Source organism: Magnolia sinica, chromosome 3 (assembly GCF_029962835.1).
Source record: "Magnolia sinica isolate HGM2019 chromosome 3, MsV1, whole genome shotgun sequence".
NCBI classification, from domain to species: domain Eukaryota; kingdom Viridiplantae; phylum Streptophyta; class Magnoliopsida; order Magnoliales; family Magnoliaceae; genus Magnolia; species Magnolia sinica.
The window spans coordinates 86,324,171-86,347,426 of NC_080575.1; the positions used below are offsets into that span (position 1 = coordinate 86,324,171).

General features: G+C 38.2%; 1 non-coding gene across 1 annotated transcript; it reads right to left on the bottom strand.

Moving 5' to 3' along the window:
• Nucleotides 1-20,411: 20,411 nt before the first annotated feature.
• Nucleotides 20,412-20,517, bottom strand: LOC131241707 (small nucleolar RNA R71). Its single transcript, XR_009169263.1, has one exon. It is a non-coding gene; the product is annotated as a small nucleolar RNA R71 (small nucleolar RNA).
• Between the last annotated feature and the right edge of the window lie 2,739 nt (nt 20,518-23,256).

A 23,256-nucleotide genomic window follows, 5' to 3' on the forward strand; every position in this document is an offset into this window, starting at 1 on the left:
TTGGGCCTCAAACACAGGACGAATATACATCACAATGGGTCTCAACTATGGGTCGCATATACATCATATGGGTCTCGACAATCGCCCTCAGCAATCGAAATTGGCCTTGATAATTGGCCTCAACAATCGAAATCGACCTCATTAATCGGCCTCAACAATCAGAATCAGTCTCGACAATCAGAATCGGCCTCGACAATCGGAATCGACCTCGTCAAACGGAATTGGCCTTGTCAATTGGACTCGGCCTCGATAATCGAAATCGGTAATCAACCTCGACAATCGGCCTCAACTAACGGAATCGGCTTCGTCAATCGGACTTAGCCTTGACAATCAGAATCGGCCTAATAAGGCCTAAGGAAAGGTCACAATGTGGACATCCAACCATTATTGTCCATCAATGTGGACATTCAACCAACATTGCTCCCAGGGAGTGACCACATAGGGTTAAACATATAGTGGGCCCATGGCCTTACACGAAGGCCTAATACACATCGCAATGGGCCTCATACAAGGGCCGCATCACATGGCCTTCGAATACATAACAATGGACCTCACTCATGGGCCTCGAATACATCACATTGGGCCGCATCACATGGGCCTATATACATCGGATGAGCCACTTCCCATGGGCCCCGAATACATCACAATGGGCCACAACCCATGGGCTTCAAACACACAATAGGTGGGCCCTACACATGGGCCTAATACAATCAAGTGGGCCTCATACCTGGGCCTCCAATATATCTCAATGGGTCTCAACCTATGGGCCCCAAATACATCTCAATGGGCCTCGACCCATGGACCCCAAATATATCACAATGGACCTCAACCCATGGGCCTCGAATACATCATATTGGGCCTTATACAAGGGCCTCATATACATTACATCGAGCCCTTCCAAGTGGGCCCAAAATACATTCAACGAGCCATATCGAATGGGCCACAACAACTACACCATCCATCCATCTATAGAGATCATTTTAAAGCATTATCCAAACAATGAATCATATCAAAAGATCATCGGGACCATACCACAAATAACAATGGAGATAATGATTTTCTACCGTTTAAAATTTCCAGGGCCTACCATAATGTTTATCTTCCATTTGACCTGCTCATAAGGTCACAAAGACCTGAACTATGAGGAAAAACAAATTTCACATTGATCAAGAACGTCTGGAATACCAAAAAGGGTTTCAATGGTAGTCGTTAACTCCTCACTGGTATTTACAGCGTGGTCCATCAGATAGACAGATCTGCCTCATTTTTCTTGTCTTAAGCCTTAAGACGAGCTCACCGATTGGATGAACAGTTTTGATGTAACACATGACCCATGGTCAGGCCATTGCTGGCCCACTAGTAGATAGACGACCTGGATTTAAAACATATACATTAGCGGTGGGCCTCACATAAGATGGGCAATGTGGATGTAAAACAGATGAGCGGCATGGATGTGAAATAGGTGGACGGTGTGAAATACACCACATAAATCATGTAGTTTCCACGGAACTTATTGATGTCCGTCAGCCCACAGATGGACAGTGATGATTAAAACACATACATCATGTGGTTTCCACGTGTGGGGCCCACGCTCCAGGGCAGCATAGAAAACACTTACATCAAGGTGGGTCCCACCCCACACGTGTGGCATGTGAGGGTGGGTCCCACGCGTCCATTGGAATGGATGGACGGTATATAGAATACATACATTAAGTAGGGTCCCACCATCTAGTCCACCGGACGGTGGGATAAAATACATTAAGGTGGTCCTTGCACAACACCGTCCAGCAATGGACGGTGCAGGTGACACGTACATCATGGAGGCTTACACCCACAGTAGTGGACAATGTGGATCTCATACACTAGAGAGGTGGGTCCCACAAACTGCTAACATTAGCAGCAGCTGCTGCAGCAGCAAAATAGATGCACGGCGTGGATGAAATCCACATCTCAGGTGGTTTACGTCCAAATGGACGGACAGCCTGGGTAAAACATCTGTACCATGTGGGTCCTAGTCCAACCACTAGACGGTTTGGACACCACACATAGATCATGATGGGGCCTATAGGTCAAGTTGATATTTATGTCTTCCCTTTGTCCAGGCCCTACGTAAATGGACGGTGTGTATATAAAACACCAACATCACATAGGGTCCCACCGTCCAGGGGTCTGAACGATGGTTGAAATACATACATCATGGTGTTGTCCACACGCCCAGAGTTTGGATGGTGTGGATACCTCACATGCATCATGTGGGACCCACGTGTGTGGACAACACACACATAAGGTGGGGTGCATGGCAGAATAGCCTGGATGAACACATAAATCAGGTGGGGTCCACGGCACCATCCATCAAGGTGGACCATCACACAAGGAAAAATAAATAAATAATAATAAAAGAAAGAGAGAGAGAGAGAGACGTGAGAAGGGGAGGGACCTCGCCACTATGGGCCCTCCCTATACAACGCATACATAGAGATGAGTCCCACATATGTGGCCCTTAAATCATAAAATCAAATAATAGAGTCACCCACCTCAAGATCTCTTCTTCCTTCTTCCACCAACGGGTTCTAGAGCTCCAAGGAAATAAGATTCAATGGTTAAGATTGATTTTAGAGGGTGAGATTGGGTTGTAGGGAGTGGGCCACACCTAGCTTCTCTCATGGAAGCCATGGACAATTGCTCTCATGGGGTTGCTTGAAATGGAGAGAGAATGAGAGAGAGAGAGGTGATGGGAGAGAAGTGATGGGAGAGAGGGATGGTGAGTGATGGATGGGTGTACTTGGTTGTAAGAGATAGTTGACTTTAGGGGAGGGGTAGTTGTACTTGGGGATGCGTGTTGTACTTGACATTTGATTGAGGGATTGATGTGATGTGTCGTAGAGATTCCCTTGGTATTTACAACGTGCAGCGTTTTCCTATACTAAACGCGGGCCCACATCTTCTAGCCCAGGTATCACCTCGGTGCGTAATACGCGGCGTAGGAACCATGGCGACAGTACGGTTGCAAGGGTACAAGTTTCAAGTCGAGCCACACTGATATACAGGACATGACTCAGGATCGCGCGCAAACACCGGAATTTAATAACAGATCGCGGGTCACCGGAATTTGATCGGGACAACCACGGAGGTATACGGAACGGTACGGGCCTCATACATAGTGACGTGTATTAGGCCCATGTGAGTGGCCTATAGTGATATGTATTAGGCCCATGTGATGCGGCCTATGGTGGTGTGTGTTAGGCCATGTGATGCGGCCCATAGTGATGTGTATTAGGCCCATGTGCAGGGCCCACCTGTTGTGTATTTATGGCCCATATGATAAGGCCCATTGTGATGTATTTCTGGCCCATTTGGTAAGGCCCAATGAGATGTACTTTTGGCTCATATGTCGTGGCCCATTGTGATCATAGGTAGCCCATTGAGACTTGTATGTGGCCCATTGTGATTATATGTGGCCCATTATGATTGTATGTCACCCATTGTGATTGTAGGTGGCCTATTGAGACTTGTATGTGGCCCATTGTGATTGTAATGGGCCCATTGTGATGTAATTGTGGCCATTGATGAGGCCCAATGTAATGTATTTATGGCCTAATGTGATGTATATTAGACCTTTATGTGAGGCCATGGGCCCACTATATGTTTGGCTCTATGTGGACCACTCCTTGAGAGCAATGTTAGTTAAATGTCTACATTGATGGGCAAGGATGGTTGAATGTCCACCTTATGACCTTCCCTTAGGCCTTGTTAGGCCCATTCTCATCGAGGCCGATTACTGATACCGGTTATCGATACTGATTATGAGTATGTGACAGCATAACATCATGATACATGACCATACGCATCATCTGCATGTTTGTTATGAGATGTGATTGGCCATTGCATATGCCATAGGGTAGGTTGTTCATAGGGCTCCCTGATAGGTGGAGTTGCCCCGCATGAGCACACGGTATGCGCGGGATTGATGTATGATTATACTGTGTGACTCATGCATCTCGCATTTTGTGATATGACCACCGTATGCCCTAGAGACATTAGGGTCGTAGCCTCTACAGGCATATCGTGGATGGCCAGATGGGATACCTGAAATCTGTTCTATATGGGGTCCTATAGATAGCCCTGGGTGAAATTTTCTAAACCTTCTTGGTTCCAGAGGTTGCTCCAACGCCTAGATCGAGTGGATGCATGAGCGCATAGGCTGTATACCATTAAGTCGTGTCTCCCATTGTGTCGTGGTCAGTTGGAAGGGGGTGCGACCTTACCTACCCGAGAGGAGGGGGCAAAGCTAGGCTAAGTTTGACCAGCTTAAGGAATGAGTCCACTATCAATGAGCCAGACCCAATATTGGTAGCGGATAGTGAGGTCTCTTCTGCTCACCTTGTTGAGTGCGATGGGGCGGCAATCTGGTTCGGAGTGTACTAGACCTCGGTGATTTCCCAGAGAGGAACAGTATTGATATGTGGACTTATTGAGTAGGAGTTGCATACTCATTTATTTATTCATTCACTATTCACTCAGGCTGGTGGTACGGAACTAATTATTGTGTACCTTCGTAATGACAAGGATTTCGGTTGGGGCGCGCGACTAACCTGAGATCAGGAGTCTACTACATTGAGTCTAACTATCCAAATTTAGGTATGAGACTGGTTTGGATAGAAGTCCCTTGTGATGGACCCCATAGCCTGTGATACTACATACTATCATCCCGAATTCACTCCAGCTTGGTCATTTCATTCGCACCGCATATTGCATTTCATCCGCAGCATTTAACATTTTGGGTTGCCATGTTTCTGCATTGATATGGCCGTTAGCATTCATGCCTTGCATCGCATAGCGTTGGTACGGCTGATGACACTCATAGACTTACCAGTATATTTTCACTTACTTTGATATCATATGATTCATGATCTTTCAGTATTTTCGCTTACTGCGAGCTTGGAGCATGCAACAAACTTTTGGAGCTTTGATTTTTAACATATGTATTTCACTTTCAACACTGTATTCAATTGTTTATATTAGTAGATATGTGATGATGATGATGCCTTTGTGATTTAGGTAAATTTGTGGTTATGCTTCTTACGAGATAAATGTATGTTGAAAAATTCTCCTTATAGGATCCCAGGATCAAAATCTGGCATATGCACGTTGGGAGCTGAGAATGGGTACTATAGAGGTTGTCGGTACCAGATTTGGTGATCGAAAATTTTGTGAGCCCAGTTTCTGAGTTTGGGGCGTGACAAATAGCGACTTCCAAAACTGTCTAGCATCAATAGACCTTATTATAAATATATTTAAGACATTAGACAACAATCTCCAACATGTCTTCAATCTTCATTCTCCATTGTTTCTTTGTTATCATCATCTCTAATTGCCTTCCATCATAACTTCACCATCGCTTCTCATGCACACTTCATCCTCATTACAGCTTTGCCAACCCCAAAGAAGATGCACACAATTTAAACTTCTTTGTGGGAACCATCTTCATAAGCATGTTAGCCGGATTCACACCTGTTTATATCTTTTCAAGAGTCACACCTCCTTCCTCAAGTACCTGTTGTATAAAATAATGACACACATTAATATGTTAGTACGTGAGTGATAAACACAATTCCAAATTAATTACACTTTCGTTGTCACAATTAACTGGTACGACCTCATGCTAAAGCCACAACTAATTTATCATCCCCCTCAACCAAAGTGTTCCGTTGAATACTTTCGTCACTGCCATATACCCATCTTTCGTTGTGGAAAAATTCACCACAGACCGAAGCTTCGACATTCAACTGATCGCTCCACTCACTAACACAAATGAGTAACCGAAAGTAGACCTTTTATTATCCACACTACCCACTTAATCTGAATCCACATAGCATACTAACTTGTCCCATGAATTTTCAAATGTCAAAATGTAATCTTGTGTACCTCAAATATATCAAAGTAGTCATTTAATTGTCTTTCAGTATTGCTTACCGGGGTTAAACATATATATGCTAACAACACCCATCGCATGTGAAATATCTGGTATTGTATAGACCATGGCGTACATCTAGCTGCCAATTGCACTCGAATAAGGCATACAAGACATAACCTTCTTTTCTTCATCTATTTTACGACACTGTTCTGAAGAAAGATTAAAATGAACTGCGTGGAGAACGCTGACCGGCTTTGCCTTGTTCATACCATACTTCACCCATACCTTTTGTCACGCCTCAAAATTCGGAACCCGAGTTGGCCAGGCTTGAACCCAAATTCCAGGACTATGAGTTGTACTTGAACAAAACATACGATGCAACCCACATAGTTTTCATGCATTTTCAAGGTAACCAGAGTCAAACTAAAAGAGAAAATAAATAATAATCCATTCTTATTAATTGGAAGCTTATTAAACCATCATCAAATCTTTATTACATTGGAATAAAAATAAACTAAATAATAAATCATCATCCAAAATGCAAACTAATCCTAAAATAAAAAATAAAACTAATGTCTTGTCTAGCTTGCTCGCATTATTTCATCTTTATACCTGTAAAACAATCTACAGAGGTGTAAGCAGTACGGCTCATAGGGTCAAATCATTCTCAAAGTTGGAAATATTACATTGACATTAAGTATAGCTAGAAAATGAATAAAGTCAAAACACGACGTATCATAAGTAGACATGTTACAAAAGAGAAAATACTAAAAGGTCGAGTCGTAGTGCGTGGTATCATGGGTAGGTAGGAGCTTAGCACCAAGGACCACAACGAACGTCAATCCCATACCTAACATGCGAAGTGATTTCATGATGATAGACTCTCGATCCCGAATGGTCTCGTACCTATTGGGGATCATGGCCCACGAATGTGTGCACCAAAATTTTATTTAGGCATCCATAACCCGAATATAGAGAGCATTAACATTTTAATAATAACAACTGAAATTCTAATAAAGGAATCAAATAAAACAAAATGACTTCTGATCCATTTTTTGACTTGGCCAGGGCAGAGCACCCGTATATAGATTCACTTAACCTTACATAAAAAAAATAACTTATATCCTAGAACATGGGCCATGGATTGAATATTCGCATATGACATACATCATGAAACACAGGCCAGGGATCGAATGTCCACAATTATTAAATTTTAAAATACGACACAAAATAAACATCCTTTTCGGGAATGACCCGGGCAGAGCACCCATAACAACATGATCCTTTCTAGGGCAGAGCATCCACAACACTAGTCAATTAAATACGCTCTACAATATGAAACATAAATTAAATAAAATTCATGTTATGGTGCGATGCTCAAACAATTCTAACTAATCTATATAATGAGAATCAAATAAATTCAAATAATTTCAATTTAAACAATGATGCTCAAATAAATTTAACATACATATTGATCATCAACTAACTCTGAAACTACCTAGCTATACGTCCCAGAGGGGGGGGGGGGTGAATAGGACGATGCCAAATTATAATTATAACAGCGGAATAAAATAAAGAGATAGCCAAATAAAATAAATCAATTCACAATGCTGAAATAAAATCAACCTCAATAAACAAGTATATAGAGGTTGATACGAATTCAGTTCTAAGGACAACCTTACACCATAAAAACCAAGGTTTTATGGCAGGACAACCTTATTTCTAGAACGTCCTTCGTATCAAAAACTCAATCTGAAGAGAAATAAATAAATAGCAAGGAATTGAAATAAATTGCAGGAATTTAAATCTAAATTATTACAACATTCCACACACTTGCTTGAAATGTAAATTTTATAGCATTCACATTCACACATACATCCCACAAACTTGAATGATAAAAGATATAAAACTTAAACAAGCATTCAAACCACAAGATAAAGAATTATAGTGGTTCGCCTGTGTGTACACCAACTGTTTCACAACAGCCACACAGAATGCTACTCCACTCCTAATATCCTCACACAGGTGATATTAGCGTTCACTAACAAAAAGGTTTCACAGGTTCACCTAAAACCTTCACAATTGTGTCTTTTTAACTTGGGCTTACACAATCCAAAAACCCACATTGTCTGAGTTTTCTGGCTCTCCTCAGATAACCACACAATGAGATTTTTCTGGCAAATCTCAAACACAAACCAAAAGAATAGAAATTTTACATAAACATAAAATACCTGGATTTCTTCTTTCGTACCAGCCTGGAAGAACCAATCAGAGTAGAAGTTCGAATCAACGTTCAATGTCTAATACTCACTTAAAATGGTTCTAAGTTCTAATTGATTTTAAATTAAATCAAATGGGCTAGCTCTATTTGATTTTGATTCCAAGAAGAAGGAATTACAGAATTTTTCCTTTTCAAATCAGATTGGAATGTAGATCAAAATCAAATAAAAATAAGCTAACAAAAGGAAATATTAATTATGTACAAAGTAACTTAAAATGAACACTAACTTATCTTAGAGTGGAGCCTTGAATTTCTTTGAATTGAGTTATGAAATTCTGAAATTCGTGCTCAATTTATAGAAGCAGAAATCACGTCTACAACTGGTCTTAGGAAAACTTTGACTGGTGGTAGCTTTAACGGCATTTTGAATTTTTAAGCGCGATCTTTGAAAACCGTTCTACGACTAGTCTTAGGGAGTCTACGACTAGTCGTGGACCACTTACGACCAGTCGTAAGTGACCCAAGACTGGTCGTAGACAACCAGGTTTGGTTGCTAGAGTTTGAGTCGTAGTTCTAGGACTGGTTGAAGGTCAAGTCGTGACCTCCCTATGACCGGTCGAAAAGTCTCCAGGACTGGTCGTAGAGTAACCAAAAAATTTCAAAAATCTTCAACAACTTAGGACTGGTCGTGGAATTTCTTAGACTGGTTGAACCAGTGCTAGGACTAGTCGAACAAGGTCCAGGACTAGTCTTAGAACAGACCAATTCATATAAATAGATTCATTTTGAATTATGTATAAAAAAATGACCTATCCTAAGGTCAATCTAAGGTCAATCATACCTGGGACATGAAGTATGAACATTGAACTTCATCCTTTCAGATGTAGGTTGACCTTTGAACCTTATAAAGCTTGAGATCTCTATCTTGATGTAGCTTGATCTTGAGATCTTCGAAAGCTTGAACTTAAACTTCATCTTGAGTTGTACTTAAGTCTTGAAATGTACTCTTCTTATCGATGTAGTTCTGAACATTGATGCTTAAAGTACATGACTTTACATTTCTTGAAGCAGAGCACCATACATGTCTTGAACCATTGTGATGCAGTGTCTTGATCATATATATATCAACATACAAACACAAGACACAGATAGAGGTTTTGGCACAATAATATTTGACAATCAAAGGAGCATGAGATGATAGCACTTACAATCTCCCCCTTTGTCAAATTTGTGACCAAAGACACTCATATAAAAATAAGAGAAGCACCACATGCATAATAAAGAATCATGCACCAGTTGTCATAAACTAGTAAGCACACAACATTCATCTATACTTACTCCCCCTGAGTAGCAGCACACATATTAAAAATATAATGATTTTTACACATATTATAGAACTACTCATATCCATAAGCAATCAAACCAAAAGCTTCCAAAAGAGCTTCCAAAAGCCTTCTCCCCCTTTTTGTCACAAAATGACAAAGGAAGAAACAATGTAAAGGATTAAAAGATGGAGTAATAGATGGATTTAATCGACAATATATAAGCAAGTAAAAGTTCCCAATCCATTTACCAGTTTAACTAAAAAGTCAGCAAACTAACTAAAGTGCACAATCCAACATAAGTATAAAAGTTAATATAGACCAAGAATTAAAATTACTCAATCAGATCCTAAAGATGGAGCAGGAATGGTAGGATCAAGTTTATGGATCCCCTTGTTCAAGCGCCTAAGATACTTGCGCATATATTTAAACTGAAGATCATGGGCAACATTCATATTCTCTACCTTCTCCTCTAGAGCACGAAGACGAGCAACAAACTCAGATGGCTCATAGTCAGGATCATTTCCAGAATCTGAATCAAGTTCATCGAAAATATCATCCATATTCACATCATCAGAAGGAGGATCATCGGTCGTACCACAACTGATCGTGTATGACCACGACTGGTCGAGTACTGGCCAAAAAATTACAATTTTCAGCTAATTTAAAATTTTAACCACAAAAATACATAAACATATAGACAATATGTTACAATTATGCAAGAATATTCAATATAAATTGCACATACCAAGGTCAAACTTTAATTTATTGAACCTACTTTTGTCGAGCAGTTTCATGAAAATGTCAGTAAGTTAAGCCTCGGTTGGAATGTATTCTACATATATTATTTTTTCTTTCACTAATTCACAAATGTAATGATACATAGTGTCAATATGCTTGGTACGTGAATGCTGGATTAGATTTGTAGAAATATTTATTGCATTGAAATTATCGCAATATAAAACCATTGAGTCCTGTGCAATTTAATAATCGCTTAACATATGTTTCATCCAAACAAGCTGAGTGCATGCATTTCCTACTGCGGTGTATTCAGCCTCAGCAGTGGAAAGCGATATAGGACTTTGCTTCTTGCTAAACCAAGAAACCAAGTAATTTCTAATATAAAAACAACCACCACTGGTTGATTTTCTGTCATCTATATTACCAACTCAATCAGCATCTGAGTACCCAGCCAACTGAGCACTAGTAACATATGGATACCAAAGACCTAAATTAGCAGAACTTGCGATGTATCGCATAATTCACTTGACAGCAGTTAAATGAGATTCTTTAGGATTAGACTGATATCTAGCACAAATACCAACATTAAAAGCAATATCAGGTCTACTAGCAGTTAAATAAAGTAAACTGTTAATCATGCTACGATACAATTTAGGATCTACATCTTTACCTGTAGAGTCTTTTGAGAGTCTTAAAGTTGTACTCATGGGAGTATCAAAATTCTTACCATTCTCAAATCCGAACCTTTTAATCAAGTTCAAAGCATACTTGGTTTGAAAAATAAAAATTTCATCAGGTTATTGTTTTACTTGCAAACCTAAGAAATAATTTAATTCTCCAACCATGCTCATCTCGAACTTAGATTTCATTAAATCTGTAAACTCAATAGTCATGTTAGTACAAGTTGATCCATAAATAATATCATCAACATAGATCTGAACCATTAAAACATCATTGTTGTGTTTCTTAACAAAAAGCGTCTTATCGACACTACCCATTTGAAAATTATGACTGAGTGAAAACTTAGTCAATTTCTCATACCATGCCTTGGGAGCTTGTTTTAGACCATAGAGAGCCTTTTTAAGACGGTATACATGATCAGTTAACATAGGGTCTTTAAACCCTGTAGGTTATTCAACATATACCTCTTCATGTAAATCGCCATTCAAAAAGGCACTCTTTACATCCATTTGATAAATCTTAAATTTTCTATAGCATGTAATGGATATAAAAAGTCTGATTGATTCAAGGCGAGCAGCTGGGGCAAAGGTTTTATCGTAATCGATGCCTTTAATTTGAGTATACCCTTGTACAACCAATCTTGCCTTGTTTCAAATTATATTTTCAAGTTCATCAGACTTATTTTTAAAAATCCATTTTGTTCCGATAATGTGTTTATCTTTAGGTCTAGGAACGAGATACCAGACATCATTACGAACAAATTAATTAAGTTCTTCCTGCATGGCAACTATCCAGTTTTCGTCAGAAAGAGCTTCTTTTACATTAGCCGGTTCAATTTGGGATGTAAAGCATACATAATTACATATGTCTTCTAATTGCTTACGAGTGCGCACACTAGTGAGAGGGTTTCCAAGAATCTGAGTAGTTGGATGATCTTTAACAATCCTTAATTTAGAATTAACTTGATTTGATGAATTATCTAGTTTCTTAATTAAAAGAACTTCATCATAATCTGGACTAGGGGCAGGTGTATTCAATTAATCATCAATGACCTCATTAATGGACTCTTGAATTACACCGGTCCTGTTGTTCAGTACACGATATGCACGATTGTTTAAAGAGTATCCTAAAAAGATTCCATCATCACTCTTAGTGTCAAACTTTTCAAAATTTTCACGGTCACGTAAAATATAGCACTTGTTGCCAAAAACTCAAAAGTATTTGACAGTAGGCTTCTTATCAAACCAAAGTTCGTAAGCTGTTTTATTTTTAGATTTATAAGTATAAACCCAGTTAATAATATAGCAGGCGGTATTCACTGCTTTAGCCCAAAGATTTCTAGGGAGCTTCATACTATTTAACATTACGTTTCACATCTCTTGAAGCACTCTATTTTTTCTTTCCACAATTCCATTTTGTTGTGGTGTTTTGGGCGCAGAGAATTCATATGATATTCCCTAATCGCTACAGAATTTCTCAAAACTACTATTCTCGAATTCAGATACATGATCACTACGGAACTTACTGACATGAGAACCTTTTTTAATTTGGATTCGTTTGATGATCTTTTTCACTTCATTAAGGGTTTCTGATTTATCCCTTAAAAATGTAACCTAAGTGAATTTGGTATAATCATCTATGATAACCAAGATGTATTTTTTACCACCTCGACTCTCCGTTCTGGTTGGTCCTATAAGATCCATGTAGAGCAGCTCGAGTGGTCTTGATGTGGCATTGAAGTTCACCTTTTTGTGAGAGCTCCTAGTTTGTTTACCATACTGGCATTCACCACATATTTTGCTTACTTTTTGCAACTTTGGTAGACCTTTAATTAGTTCTCCTTTGCTCAATCTGTATAAATTCCGATAGTGTACATGTCCAAGATGTTTATGCAATAAATTTGTCTCCTCAGTATGGACCATGTAGCACGATTGATTAGATGAGCTACCATCGCTTACAATATAGCAGTTTTCAGAAGTTCTAAGACCAGTTAATATAACAGAACCCTTTTTGTTTATTATTTCACAACCTTGATTGAAAATTTTCACACTATGGTTGTTATCGCATATTTGAGATATGCTTAACAGGTTATGTTTTAGCCCGTCAACATATAAAACGTCTTTAAATAAAGGGAGGTTATAGAGTTGGACCGTACCTTTGCCAATAATCTTGCAATTGCTACCATCACCAAATGTGACAGACCCATTAATCATATCTTTTGGATCGGTGAATAAAACCTTGTCGCCTGTCATATGCTTGGAGCATCCACTATCTAGGTACCACTTTGAATGGTTTGTTGCTTTGAAAGCAGTGTGGGCAACTAAGCAGGCAACTTTAGGAACCCATTTCAGAACTATTTTGGGTTTAGGAGTATAGTTGGTATTCTTTTGTCTGTTGTTGTAAGAATGACCTGCTGAGTTAGATTTTAAGAGCTCCTTGAGTAAATCAACTATTTTTTCAGCTAGTGGGTTTCAGTTCTGATTGACATAGCTGCTTTTAGGTTTTTAAAAAGTTTTTGTATTTTTAGAAAAACCTTGATAAGTACTTTTTCCTTTTGAGTTTGAGGTCTCTCCTTTGATAAACTTAGGAGGAGTATTCTTTTGTTTAAGAGATATATTCTTATCATAGCCCAACTCGGATCTATCACCACATTTTCTTGATCCGGATAATAGTTTTTCTAACTTTGGATCACCTTGGGCATATCTCCATGTGTCCTTTAAACTCAGAAGAGAAGATACTTCATTTTTAAATTTCTCATTTTCAGAATTCAGATTTTCAATCAGGGAGGTTTTGAATTCTAAATCGCATTTTGATTTTTCAAAACAATCTGAAATTTGAGATTTTTCTAAAATAAGAGATTCAAAACATTCTTTGAGTTTAAAAAACTTTTCTTTTTGAAGTTTAAGTTTGATAGCAATTTTACAACTTTCCTTGTATAGGGCATTATAAGCATCTTGAAGATCCTCTTCATTTTCACATTCACTGTTCAGATTTTCCTCACTAGTTGAATCATCATGATCTGAAAAAGTGAACTTAGCTAGAGTCATAAGGGCTTTAATTTCATTGCTCAACTCAGTTTCAGAATCTTCTGATTCAGAAGAAGGTTCAGGATCAGACAATTCATCCCAAGTAGCCAACATACCCTTCCTTTTTGTTTTATCCTTTTTAGGACATTTATTTGCTAAGTGTCCATACTCTTGGCAGTTGTAACATTGACTATCTTTCAAAGACTTCCAATTTTTAGATTTAGATTTAGATATCTTCTTATCATTTGATTTTTGAAAATCTATCCTTTTTTTGCTTTTGAAAATCTTGTAAAACTTTTTCGCTAAAAGAGCCATATCGTCTTCAGAATCTTCTAAATCCGAGTTTTCTTAAGAGATACCTTTAGAAGATTTAAGAGCGATGGATTTACTTTTAGGAGCTTTAAAGTTTAACTCATAGGTTTATAAAGAACCAACTAGTTCTTCTACCCTCATATTGTCCATATCATGAAGTTCCTAGATCGCGGTTACTTTAGAGTTGAACCGTTTAAGAAGAGGGCGTAGTATCTTTGCAGACACTTTACTTTCTGGGATTTTATCGCCAAGACCCCACATTGAGTTTACAATGTTATTTAATCTTGTGTAAAAGTCCATAAACATTTTATTTTCCTCCATATGAATTTCTTCAAATTTGGTTATGAAGAGTTGGACTTTAGATTTTTTTACAATTGTAGTACCCTCGTGTGTCATTTCTAATATATCCCAGGTTTGCTTTGCAGTATCACAAGATATGATTCTTTTAAACTCATCCGGTGATAGTGCGCAAGTGATTGCATTCAGTGCTTTTGCATTGGCATTACTCTCATTTTTCTGAAGTGTGGTCTAAGAGAAATAAGGAGTTACTCTTATTGATTTTGAACCATCGATTTCAGTCACTTCAGTGGTAGGAGAATTCCATTCAGTCACTGTGACTTACCATGCACTCTCATCCATTGATTTAAGGAAGATCCTCATCTTGGCTTTCCAATAGGCATAGTTGGAGCCATCAAAAGGTGGAGGCCTAGTGACTAATAGGCTATCAAAATTTAACATCTTTTATATAGCTTAGATCGTTAGCTCAGGAAATAAATCTAAATAAAAAGCAATAAGAGTGAGCTATTAGGCTTTGATACCACTTGAAATTGCCTAGCTATACGTCCTAGAGGGGGGGTGAATAGGATGATGCCAAATTATAATTATAACAGCGGAATAAAAGAAAGAGATAGCTAAATAAAATAAATCAATTCACAATGCTGAAATAAAATCAACCTCAATAAATAAGTATTGAGAGGTTGATACGAATTCAGTTCTAAGGACAACCTTACACCATAAAAACCAAGGGTTTATGGCAAGACAACCTTATTTCTAGAACGTCATTTGTATCAAAAACTCAATCTAAAGAGAAATAAATAAATAGCAAGGAATTGAAATAAATTGCAAGAATTTAAATCTAAATTATTACAACATTACTCACACTTGCTTGAAATGTAAATTTTACAACATTCACATCCACACATACATCCCACAAACTTGAATGATAAAAGATATAAAACTTAAATAAGCATTCAAACCACAAGATAAAGAATTATAGTGGTTCGCCTGTGTGTACACCAACTGTTTCACAACAGCCACACAGAATACTACTCCACTCCTAATATCCTCACACAGGGGATATTAGCGTTCACTAACAAAATAAGTTTCACAGGTTCACTTAAAACCTTCACAATTGTCTTTTTAACTTGGGCTTACACAATCCAAAAACCTACACTACCTGAGTTTTCTAGCTCTTCTCAGATAACCACATAATGAGATTTTTCTGGCGAATCTCAAACACAAACCAAAAGAATAGAAATTTTACATAAACGTAAAATACCTGGATTTCTCCTTTCGTAGCAGCCCAGAAGAACCAATCGAAGTAGAAGTTCGAATCAACGTTCAATGTCCAATACTCACTTAAAATGGTTCTAAGTTCTAATTGATTTTAAATTAAATCAAATGGGCTAGCTCTATTTGATTTTGATTCCAATAAGAAGGAATTACAGAATTTTTCCTTTTCAAATTATATTGGAATGTAGATCAAAATCAAATAAAAATAAGCTAACAAAAGAAAATATTAATTATGCACAAAGTAGCTTAAAATGGACACTAACTTATCTCAGAGTGAAGCCTTGAATTTCTTTAAATTGAGTTATGAAATTCTGAGATTCGTGCTCAATTTATAGAAGCAAAAATTACGTCTATGACTGGTCTGAGGGAAACTTCGACTGGTGGTAGCTTCAACGACATTTTGAATTTTTAAGCGCGATCTTTGAAAACCGTTCTACGACTGGTCTTAGGGAGTCTACAACTGGTCGTGGACCACCTATGACCGGTCGTAGCTGACCCAGGACTGGTCGTAAACAACCAGGTTTGGTTGTTAGAGTTTGAGTCATAGTTCTAGGACTGGTCGAAGGTCGAGTCGTGACCTCCCTACGACCAGTTGAAAAGTCTCTAGGACTGGTCGTAGAGTAACCAAAAATTTTTAAAAATCTTCAACAACTTAGGACTGGTCGTGGAATTTCTTGGACTGGTCGAACCAATGCTAGGACTAGTCGAACAAGGTCCAGGACTAGTCTTAGAACAGACCAATTCATATAAATAAATTTATTTTGAATTATGTATACAAAATGACCTACCTTAAGGTCAATCTAAGGTCAATCATACCTGGGACATGAAGTATGAACATTGAACTTCATCCTTTCAGATGTAGGTTGACCTTTGAACCTTATGAAGCTTGAGATCTCTATCTTGATGTAGCTTGATCTTGAGATCTTCGAAAGCTTGAACTTAAACTTCATCTTGAGTTGTACTTGAGTCTTGAAATGTACTCTTCTTATCGATGTAGTTCTGAACATTGATGCTTAAAGCACATGACTTTACATTTCTTGAAACAGAGCACCGTAGATGTCTTGAACCATTGTGATGCAGTGTCTTGATCATATATATATCAATATACAAACACAAGACACAGATAGAGGTTTTGGCACAACAAAATTTGACAATCTAAGGAGCATGAGACCATAACACTTACAAACTCAACCTAACATAATGTTTTCAACGAGGAAGATTACTTACGTAATTAGAGAAGATCTGAAGTGTTTGACAGAAGTCTAGTGATTTGTTGGGGATCATAAAAGCTTTGCAACAACAACTTAAATCCTGAATCATGAACCCCACTTAGATCCACGTTTTGCATTGCTTGACGGGGAAGATGGGCCACATTAATAGCAGTTTTGCAGTCAGTGGTTCTTCATTCAGAGGCTAATAGACGGTCCAAATTGCTCTAAAGGAGTTTTCCATAGCCAAAAGTCGAAGCTTAGGATGTGATTGGCCAATGGGTTCGAATGGTTGGTTATGCAACTATTGTACACGAAAACATGAAAGAATGGTAAGATAGGTTTCTATTTGATTGGTTGTTCATACAGAGACCATTGAGGTGAGGACAACTATTGGATTCAAAGGTTTCAAATGATTGGGATTAGGGGGAGGATTTCTTGAGAATCGTTGAGAAAGAAGGTCATGTGTGATTTTGCCACTAGCACAATGCGGAACGGTCTTTCTGTTATAGGTTGGGAAGCTCAAATTTGTGATTGTAAGTGGGGCCCACTGAGGTGTAGGATGAGAAATCAAACTTATCCACCAGTTTTGTAGATTCTTGTTGGGTCAAGAACTTGAAAATGGAAAGGATCATGATCTATAGTGGTCGTATAGCTAGCAACAACGATGGAGGTAACTTTACATGGCAAAGTTTCTCTGGATTCTGAATCTGATGGACGGGTCGGATTGGTGAGGTAGGTCCCATTTGCAAGAGGGCATACAAGACTGGATCGAGTAGTGCGGACGGTTGGAGCGGCAAAGAAGGATGGATAGGAGAGAGAAAATCGAGCGTTTCATGGTAACGTGCGTTCTTTTCTTCAAAAAAATGATTGTGGGCCTCACAAAGATGTTGTAACAAATCTAATCCGCCCATTGGTCTTGTTCATCCATATTAAGGCATGTGCCAAAAAATTAGGTTGATTCAGAACTCAGGTGGACCACATTATGGAAAACAGTGGGGTTTAGGATACCTACCATTAAAAAAATGGGATGTTACATTCTACTCCCCTTAATAAAATTTCATCCTTAAAACTTACTGCACTATTGACTATACTAAAGTCGCGTGATGTATCGGTGATGGCATGACATTGTGCTGACATTTTCCTTTAATTACGATGTTCCATCAGGTAGTGGCTTGCGTATTCATGTGTGAAGCTTGCTTCTTCTTCTTTTTTTTTCTAGATGATATCGAAGACTTGCTCGATAACATCGAAGGCCTCTTCGATGACATCAAATTTATTGAAGAAATTTGATTATAACTCTTTAGACTATTTTGGACGTTTTATTGATTCCTCGAACAATGCTCGATGACATCGAAAGTAGGTTCGATGACATAGAAGGATACAGAGTCCGGATGAAGCTACAAAAGCACAGAAAAAGCACGAATAAAAGACACCTTCGATGACATTGAAGTCAGTTCGATGTCATCGAACGAATCACTCAAAGTTATGCAGAGTTACGTGGAGTGCATAAATTTGAGGCAATTTCTGAATTTTTCCAAGGAGGTGCAAAAGGAGGTGTTGCACAACTATAAATAGGAGTCCCCAAGGCATCCCTAGGCATCTATCTTGGATTTGGAGGAGCTAAGCACGAGGGTGGAGAGCCATCGCCAAGCATTTTTCTTCATTTTTCCTTAGTTTTTCATGTTTTCTTCTAGGATTTTAGATCCAATCATGTCTATGATTGGATAAACCTCTTAACTAGGGCTAAGAGGTGAAGCTTATAGTGTGATGGGATGTTTCTATTGCTTTGATTCATGTTCATGTTGAATTCTCTTTGATTTTAGTTTGATATTTAAGGAATACTTTTAGTTCTTAATGATTTGTTGTGACTTAAATTACAATAGATTTGCAATAGCTTTGAGTATCTTCTTTTCATGTATTGAGATTGTGAAGTTAGGAAATTCTGTTGTTCACCATCATCCCTTTGGCATGGTTGGGTGATGGAATCCCTTCTAATATTCACAATTCTCATATGTTGGTTGTGAAGTGGTATATCCTATTATTTATCATAATCTCCTAGACATGGCTAGGTGATGGAATCACTTCCAGTTCTCACAACTCTCATCCATTGAGAATTACGTTAAGGGAAGTTCAGATTTGGTTTTATTGAGATATTTTCCAACTGGATAGGATATGACTCTGATTCCAGTTATGTCCTTAAATCAAGTAATAGATCTCCCTGATTGCTATAAGTGGATCCTTGGAAACCCTAGTTCCCACTTTTAAATTTACAAGTTTTAGTTAATAATTCACAATTACTCTCACTACACTTTGAGATTTAGGCTTACATCTTCTTCTAGTTCTACTTCTAGTTGCTTTCAGAATACTCACGAGATTAGTCCCTGTGGATTCGACCTCGGTCTCACCGAGATTATTACTACATCGCGATCCTACACTTGGGGTTGTGAACAAGTTTTTAGCACCGTTGCCGGGGATTAATGGTTGCTTTTTTCTGAGATTAACTAGTTTTAGAATTAGTTTAAGATTAAGGTTTTTCTACTTTCTATTTTTAGGTTAAAAATTTTTCTAAATAATTTTAGAAACTAACTTAGCTTTATATTTCTAGGTTTAAAAACTTTCATTTTTCATTTTTAGAAACTTTCCTAATTTGTTTTTAAAAACTAGGTTACTTTCCTTATTTCCTTTTTAGAAACTAATTCACTTTCCTTTTTTCTTTTACAGGATCCTAACATAAAACCTTCTAATTTGGTAACTTCTTTCTAATTCTCTCTCTTTCTATTTCTTTTTATTTTTTTAAGGTTTAGGTTAGATTTTGAAATTGAGGGCTGAGAGTGTTTCATGCCCAAGTGAGTCCGTGACAACACTCGACGTCTCTTAAGTGAAGGAGGATTGGTTGAGGGGTTATCTATCCATCACAGGATTAGACACCACTCGAAATCCACAGAGTTAACTAAAGTTATGGATGCCAATCAACCGACCAATCAACCTCAAAATCAACTTCAACCTAGGGTTGAGGAAATCCAGGATGAGAATAAGGTGCATCAAGCACCCTCACCTTGTACTTTATGAGATTATTTACAACCAGCGAGGGTGAGCACGCCCTCATGCATAGATTTTTCAGAAAATACAGGACATAAGGATATCAAGCTAAGGGTGATCCAACTCCTTCCAAAATTTCATGGACTTGAATATGAAAATTCATATTTGCACATGAAAGAGTTTGATGAGATTATAGCCACTTTATATTTTCCTAACATGACTGAGGACACAGTCAAGCTGAAACTCTTTCCTTTTTCTTTGAATGAGAAAGTTAAGACATGGTTGCATTCACTACGTCCTCGATCTATTGGTAGATGGAACGATATGACAATAGAGTTCATAAAGAAAAATTTTCCACACCATAAAATGAACACCCTCAGAAAGACAATCATGAACTTCACCTAAAAGGAAGATGAAACATTCTTCCAATGTTGGGAGCGGTTCAAGGATCTTGTCAGTTCATGCCCACAACATGGTTGTAAAACGTGGTGCATTACACACTTTTTATATGATGGACTAACATCCTCCATACGCTAACTGGTTGAGACAATGTGCAATGGGGAATTCATGAACAAAAATGTCGATGATGTGTGAGATTATTTGTACAGACTTGCTGAAAACGCACAACCATGGGACGTCTCCCCAAAATCGAGCACCACCTCTGGCCCGCTTAATCAAAGGAGGGGCAGAATATAGCTTCTGAAAGAGGATGATGATATCAATGCTAAAGTGGGTAATCTCATAAGAAAATTCGAGGCCAAGAAATTAAAGAAGGATAAGGCTAAGGAAACTGTTTGCGGTATTTGTGCTTGCAACATTCACACAACTGAAAATTGCCAAACAATACCTGCTTTTCAAGAGGTACTGAATGAGCAATCTAATGCCGTGAATAATTACTAAAGGCCTTTCAATGGACCCATCTCCAATACATACAATCCTAGTTGGAGAAATCATCCAAACTTTAGTTGGAGGAATGGACAAACTGGTACTCCTCAACGATTCCCTAATCAAATTCCAAATCAAGGAAAACCTTAGGAGGACCCAGTTCAAAAATATATTCAAGACCAAGAGCTACTTAATTAGAATTCAGCACAAGCATTCTAGGATATCAGATCAGCATTGGGAACGCTTGCGTCGTCAATTCAAAGGATAGAGTCATACTTAACAATTGGGGAGAAAGGGATTCTTCCAGCTCAACCTTTCCCCAATCCTAAACCGTAATACAAAATAAGTGATCCAAGCTCCTCAAATCAAATGGAGCAAGTTAAGTCTATCACCACCCTTAGGAGTGGGAAAACAATTGACAAATCTATTCTGGTAAGGGCTGAAAAGTTTAAGGACCCGGAAATAGACGAAACTGATAGACCTAGCATTGCTCCACAAGAATTAGAACCGAAAATTCAAGACAAGCCGATTGCACTAAAATCTCTCTCCAACTCTCAAGACATTCTAGAGGTGTTAAAAGAAGTGAAGGTCAATATTCCTCTACTTGATGTCGTAAAACAAATACCTTTATATGCAAAATTTCTGAAAAACTTATGTACGATAAAAAGATGACAAAGTATTCAAAAGAAAATCTTTTTAACAGAGAAAGTGAGTGTCATCCTAAAGCAAGATATGCCACAAAAGTACAAAGATCCCGCTAGCCCAACCATCGCTTATATAATTGGGAATTATCGAATTGAGCATGCACTTCTCGACTTAAGAGCGAGCGTAAATCTAATCCCATACTTGGTCTACGAACAATTGGGTCTAGGTGAATTAAAACTTACCTGGACTACGTTACAACTTGTCGATCGTTCAGTTCATGTACCGAGAGAGATAATTGAGGATGTGTTGGTCCAGATTGGCAAATTCTACTACCCAGTAGATTTTATCATCTTGGATACTCAACCAATCGTGGATATAAGCACTTAAATTCCCGTCATCCTTGGTCGCCCATTCCTTGCTACATCAAATGTAATCATTAATTGCAAGAATGGAGTCATGAGTTTATCTTTTGGAAATATGAAATTGGAGTTAAATATATTTTTCCATACGGGCAAACAGTCATAGAAAGATGACGATGCCCACGATGTTAAATTGATTGATTCTTTTGTGAAAGATAGAACACTTCTGACATTATCCTCTGACCCTCTAAAGACGTGTCTGGCACACTCCCATGATTTAGATGATGATATGATTAAGGAGATAGGAACCATGCTTGATACTGCGCCAGTACTTGAAGCTAATCGGTGGAGGCTACAATTTGAAAAATTGCCCCAAACTGATGTAGTGCCTCTACCGTGTAACCTCAAGGCATCGAAGCTTGACCTAAAACTTTTACCCTCTGAATTGAAATATATTTATTTAGATAAAGATGAGACATACCCGGTGGTGATTTCTTCCCACCATGAGCCAGAATAGGAGAGTATGCTTATCTCTACTCTCATTTAGCACAAAGGAGCCATTAGATGGTTGATTGTGGTTCTCAAGGGAATTGAACCTTTAATTTGTACTCACTGCATTTATCTAGAGGATAATGCGAAGACCTCCTGGCAACCACAATGTAGGTTAAATCCAAACGTGAAGGAAGTGGTCAAGGCGGAGGTACTTAAATTATTGGATGTGGGTATTCTATACCCTATATCCAATAGCCAATGGGTCAGTCCAACTTAGGTGGTTCCTAAGAAGTTCGAAATCACCATCGTAGCCAATGCTGACAATGAACTCGTGCTAACTAGAGTCACTACTAGTTGGAGAATGTGCATTAACTACAGAAAGTTGAATATCGTCATAAGGACCACTTTCCTTTGCCCTTCATTGATCAAATCTTGGAAAGGCTAGCTGGTCACTCCTATTACTGTTTTCTTGACGGGTATTCGGGCTACAACCAGATAGAGATAGCCCCTAAAGATTAGGTAAAGACCACATTCACATATCCTTTTCGCACTTTTACTTAGCGAATGATGTCATTCGGACTATATAATGCCCCCACCACTTTTCAGCAATGCATGACGAGTATTTTTTCTGACATAGTGGGGTAATATTTAGAGGTCTTCATGGATGACTTCTCTGTCTTTGGTCTATCCTTCAACGATTGTTTGGAGAATCTTAAATGTGTGTTGAAGTGGTGTAAGAAAAAGAATTTGGTACTAAATTAGGAAAAGTGTCACTTCATGGTTCATAAGGGGAGTGTCCTTGGACATATCATCTCATTCAAAGGAATTGAGGTAGA